The sequence below is a fragment of the Equus caballus genome, chromosome 5, assembly GCF_041296265.1.
Source record: "Equus caballus isolate H_3958 breed thoroughbred chromosome 5, TB-T2T, whole genome shotgun sequence".
Taxonomy (NCBI): Eukaryota; Metazoa; Chordata; class Mammalia; order Perissodactyla; family Equidae; genus Equus; species Equus caballus.
In genome coordinates, this window is record NC_091688.1 from 45,179,783 (window position 1) to 45,186,280 (window position 6,498).

Genomic DNA, 6,498 nt, shown 5'->3' on the forward strand with positions numbered 1-6,498 from the left:
TTGTATGTATACCACCTAAAACACACTGAATTGAAAAAGGCTGTTGCTGGGCTTGTGCTTCAACTTTACAAATATAATAATGCAACTGTCAGTCATTTGCAACCTTAACGCCACCTTAGGTGTGTTCACAACCTCTGCTTTCTCTGTTATATTGCTGTTGGTTCCAAGCACCTAGCGTCTCCCTCAAAGGGCTGTGCTTATTTACCAAATCTGGCAGGATGTGAAAAGGAGAAATGGTTTAAAGGAAAGTCGCTCACTCATGACTCTGTGCTCATGTTTCCTGTTTATAATGTTTGTGGCACAGTGCCCACACTTCCACCATTTATTCCCACAATGATCTTGGACAAACTTCTTGAAGTCCCAGTTTCCTCCTCTATTATAGAATGTGGATACTGCAACCACCACTGCCTCGTAGGCACAGCTGCAACTGATGTTTTCAATGTCTCTGACAACAGAATTAAACGGAAGCTTCAGCATCCTACCCCTTCCATCATTTCTTTACACGATTTCAATCTCATTGGTCCTACTGATTCTTAGCGAAAATTAGTGGACCATGGAAAGTCTCTTCAATTTCTAGGAAAGGCTCTCCAATTTCCAGCAAAGGCATTTCTAATACCTTAAATAAAGGCACTACACAGTTCTCTTAAAAGTCTGGAGCATCCAATTTGATAGGAAGTCATCTTTAGGCATATATCTTCCATACCTCCCAAATAGGTTTTAGCAACCTAAGATAGGAATAATGCCTTTTTTTTTTTTTTGCCCTGTCATATCTCCCTAAATGCTTCAAATATGTTCGCTGACTGACTAGCCAAGATGCCAACTCGGGAAGCTTGTACCTGTGGTGACCAAACTTTTAGTCCTCAGATTAGTGCAGGTCCTTTATTCTTTCAGCAAATATTAGCAGAGTGCCTACTATGTGCCAGATGCTATCCTAGGTGCTTGAGATACATCTGGAAAAAAAGATCCTTGCCTAGTGAAATCTTTGTCCTTGACAATATTTAATTAGTCTTCAGTTAAATGATTAAAATATGGACAATGGAGTGAGTTTTTCATAAAACTAAATATATTCAATTTCTAAATTCTAAGATTATTTCCTTCCTACCCTTTTTTTGTTGAACTGATGATGACTGTAGATACTAATTTTTATTTTTATTTATTTAAAAAAATTTTTTGGGGGGGCCGGCCCAATGGCGCAGTGGTTAAGTTTGCGTGTTCCGCTTCTCAGCGGCCCGGGGTTCACTGGTTCAGATCCCAAGTGCAGACATGGCACCGCTTCTCAAGCCATGCTGTAGTAGGCATCCCACATATAAAGTAGAGGAAGATGGGCACAGATGTTAGCTCAGGGCCAGTCTTCCTCAGCAAAAAGAGGAGGATTGGCAGTAGTTAGCTCAGGGCTAATCTTCCTCAAAATAAATAAATAAATAAATAAATAAATAAATAAATAAATAATGAAATTAAATTTAAAAAATGTGTTTTAAAGATTGGCCCTGAGCTAACATTTGTTGGCAATCTTTTTTCTTTTCTTCCTTCCCCCAAAGTCCCTAAGTACATAGTTGTATTTTCTAGTTGTAGGTCCTCCTAGTTCTGCTATGTGAGGTGCCACCTCAGCATGGCTTGATGAGTGGTGCTAGGTCCATACTCAAGATCCAAACCAGCGAAACCCTGGGCCATCGACGTGGAGGGGGCGATGATAACTACTCGGCCATGAGGCCGGCCTGATACTAATTTTTAAATGTCCTAATTTGGTAAACGAAAAAGACAACAACCCTAAGTTTGCCCTCTAATATTTTCTTAAAATGTTATGATTCTGGGGCCTGCCCGGTGGTGCAGCGGTTAAGTGCGTATGTTGCACTTCAGCAGCCTGGGGTTCGCCCACTGGGATCCCGGGTGCAGACATGGCACTGCTTGGCAAGCGATGCTGTGGTAGGTGTCCCATATATAAAGTAGAGGAAGATGGGCATGGATGTTAGCTCAGGGCCAGTCTTCCTCAGCAAAAAGAGGAGAATTGGCAGCAGATGTTAGCTCAGGGCTAATCTTCCTCAAAAAAAAAAAAGTTATGATTCTGAAATCTGAAACTGAGAACTATGCTAATTCAAGCCAGTATCACAACATTTTATAATGCAAGTCTTGAACAAAATAAAAAAGGTTCAAAGAGAAAGGAACTCAAAATAACCATATTTAGTACCTTCTGAGTCAGTCACTCCAGCCAAGTTGTATGTTCATAAGTGTTTGACTGGCTCTCCAGAAGAAGGGTTTGCTTATTTTTCCCATCGTGGCCAATTTTAGGCTACCAATGTAATGGCACTGAAGGTGGAATCAGGAAGAAATGGGCATAAGTAGTTCTCATGAGCCAATACCAGTGAGATCCAGCTCCAGGACACTACTGCTCCAGTCTAGTGTGAATTACAGTATCCGGTCAGGCAGCAGGGAATGTTGAAAAGAGTGTGGACTTTGAGTTCCAACTCTACCACTTACTTCCACAGTGATCTTGGACAAGCCTCTCTCGCCCCACTTAGGCAACATCTGGGAATGAAGGCAGAGGACATTTATCTGTTGTCCAATTACATGTTCATGTTCTGTACTGAGTGTAGGTTTATAGACCCTGTCAGACAGAGAAATAATGACTGGAAAAAAACATGGACCCTCCTAAAAAAGGCTGTCTACATTTTTTATCTCGTTGAAAGAGATTTGTTTTTAAGCACATTTTCTAATTAAGGAAATTGAATTACATATGTCTAGGGGTACAAATACATATAAAGGCACCAAGGCTAAAAGCAAAAAATCAGGTATGATATCAGATGTGTCAAAGAAGGACAGAGAAAAAGACAATCTGAAGTAAGTGAGAGTCCCACATAACTTTCGTCTTGAGTTTCTTCTGTTCACAATCTGGGAAAAACACCTTTCCAGTCTACCTTCTGAGACCCAGCCCTTGTTTCTCCAAACTCTACACTCCTGTGGATGTCATTATTGGGTTCATCTGTTTGGTTACTACTATTTATTGAAAATTTGTAGGATGCTCACAAAATCTCTGGAAAGGCCAGAAAGTCAGTCAGGCTTGGAGATTCTGTAACCAGGAACATTACCCAAACCACACAGAGAGAACTGTTCAACCAATGATACTACGGAACAGGCATAATATTTGACATAAACACTACAACTCGTTCAGCTGACACTGAGGACCAGATGCCAGAAGTTCTGCTGTTGCTGCCATCGCCGCTGCGGAACATCTCTTCTACCGTCCTCACCAAAAGGCGGGTTCTACACACGCCTGGTTCCCCACATACCCAGCCCAAAATGATGTCTTCTATAGGTGTGTCTGATTGGCAAAGGCTAGGTCACATTTCTGTGCCTTAAGGGCAATGGAGGCTCAGAAACAAAGTTTTGGCTTCTAACTTGGAGAAGCAAAATTTATAAAGTGGGAAATTCTCCAAACATAGGAAGATTGTTCAAAAGATGCCAGATGGCCATAAAAATAAGTGAGGACTATATATACTGCTATGGAGTTATTTTCAGGATTTAATTGCTAAAATATAGTTTCCAAAAAGTTGAGAACATGGCTCTTGTACAAACATAAAAGGGACATGTCAAAGATTTTATTCAACTCATTAATCAATAAGGGGTTAGTAAGATATTAAAACTGGTTCCAATAAGAATGTGACAGCTATTTACATTCTCTATTCAGTAGGATCTACCAGACAAAATTCATTTGCATTGCTATGTACAGGAATCATTTGCATAGTTGATAGTTTCTTGCAACTTAACTCCACCCCTATGGAATTGTGAAATAGCCTAGTCACTAGCAAGTCAATCAAAGTTGCACACCCTTCTAAAAGCAGATAATCCTGCCCCCGCCTCCAGGATCCACTAGACAACGTCTAGCACTCCACTGAAAGGTCACCTGATAATCTCTTTTGCCTATTTCTAAGTACTGAAAATTTTTTCTTAACACAATGTTAAGTGAAAAAAAGCAAAGTAGAGAAAACTATGTATAATATATTACCTTTCTCTTAAGAAAAGAGGGATACTAATATATATGCTTATCTTTTAAAATGGGAAGTTAAACTACAAATTTTTTAAATGGCTACCTATCGTCAACAGAGGAAGGGAATAGTATAGAAAGGACAGAACTACAGGCTAGACTTTGAATATGCTTCATTTTGGTGATTTGGCTTTGGATTCATATAAATGTTTTATAATTATAAACAAAATTACGTAAATTTAAAAAGTATCCCTAAAAATCAGAAATAAAATGAAACAAATGAACCTAGCGGTGCACGCAGGTGGTGGCATACCCACAGCGGAAACTATTCCAGGAGACTTTAGACACAGTGACTCACTTACATCCTTAGTGGGCTATGGCCTAAGGGGAAAATATCTGCTCTCCTTTAAAATCTTAAAATTGTTCTCAGTAATAATCTTTTTGGTGGTAGGCTTGGTATTGTTATTCTAAAATATTATGAGATACATTAAATAAGTACTTATGTTGGTATTTTAGAGAACCGAAATTTTCAGCATGTTTGAAAAGAAGTACAGATGTAAAACTGATGAACTTAGGTAAAAACTCCATACTCTTGAATTTGAATTTGAAGGATCAGCGTGAGCTTGAGATCCATATAACATATATATGTAATTTCCTACGTCTGCCTATTGAAAGGCTTGGAAACAATGGTCAATCTGGTCAATCCAGGCACAGTGCTGGTGCCTAGATATGGTACTTAACATTTCCACTAAAAGGAACCAGATCTCCTTGGAGAAATGGCTGATTCCAGGTCTGGGACAGGAATTGTTCAAGATAAGCCTGCAATGGCTTGCTGTACTAGAAAGAAAAGAACGTGTTAAAGAGTACTAAAGTCATGTCAAATATAGAGACTCAGGTCTCAGAAGCCAATTTGAATAAATTCCCACTGACCAAAGATGGGATAATACAAATAGCAATAAGGATGAAACTACAATGGATTGAAACATATAAAATATGGTTAAATCTATAAATTCAAAATGATACAAAAATAACTCAATGGTTTTGCAATGTATGGACCTTATTTGAGTCTCAATTCAAACAAACTATTTTTAGAAATGTATAAGACAAAGAAATGTGAATACTGATATGATGTTTGATAACATTAAGAAATTATTGTTTATTTTCTATGTGATAATGGTATTGCGGTTATATTTGTTCAAGAATCTTTACCGTTTAGAGATACACACTGGAATATTTATATATGAAATAATCTGATGTCTAGGATTTACTTCAAAATAATCTGGGTAGTAGGAATGTAAATAAAACAAGATTGGCCATGTTTTGATAACTGTTAAAGCAGGATAATGGTTCGTGGGCGCTCATCTTACTATTATCTCTACTTTTATGTATGTTTAAAATTTTCCATAATAAAAATCCTTTTTTTAAAAAAGCCAGATGTCCACAAAGATGAAAATATCTACCACAGATGAGAAGATTCAACATTGTAATTATGTTGAATCTCCTCAAAATTACATGTATATGTAATTATATATATATATATATATATATATATAGCAATTCAATATAAATATAAATATATCAATTCAAATAAAAACTCTGGCAGAATTTTTCAGGAAACTTCATAAACTGACTTTAAAAACTCATGGAAAAGTTAACATGCTCAAAATGCTAAGACAACTTTGAAAAAGAAGAACGAACATAGGTGTGGCAGGGGTGACTTGCCCTACTAGACACCGAGACACAGACAAAGCTGTTTTAATTAAACCTGAGTGGTACTGAAGGAGTGATAGATGAAAAGAACAGATCAGTGAGTTTGGAAACTGACCCACGCCTATGTGGAAATTTAGTACATGACAGAGGTTTCCCATCAAAAATGGGGAAAAATAAAATAAGTTCCCTGCCTCAAACCACACTCAAAACTAAACTCCAGATGAAATAAAGACCTAAAAGCAACAACAACTCTAAAAAAAGAAAAAATATTACACTCTAAAACTGTGAGAATTATAGGAGTGTATCTTTATTACATTGGGATGAAGAAAACGTTCTTAAATGCATAAAAAGTATAGATCATAAGGTAAAAGCTAAATAAATTTTTCTTCATCAACATTTTAAAATTTCATATAGAGAAAGTCAATATAAGCAAGTGTAAAAGACAGACAAGAGACTGAGAGAAGATATTTTTAGTATACGTAACTGTCAAAAATTAGTAGCCAGAACATATAAAAAAGCTCCTACAAGTCGCTAAGAAAAAGCAACAGTACTATAGAAAAATGAACAAAAGATATGAACAGGCATTTCACAGAAAACTCAAATGGTCAATAAATGTGTGAAAAGGTGCTCAGCTTCGTTAGTAATTAGGAAAATGCAAATTGTAAAAAATCGCAGTTTATCTCGCTCCCACCTCCACCCAGGTAACCACTCTAGCAGTTAAATGTACATAGGTGTTATCTTTTTTTCCGTTAATATACTAACATATATTACTATGAATAAAGATATTTTCAATTGATGAACCAAGGAAT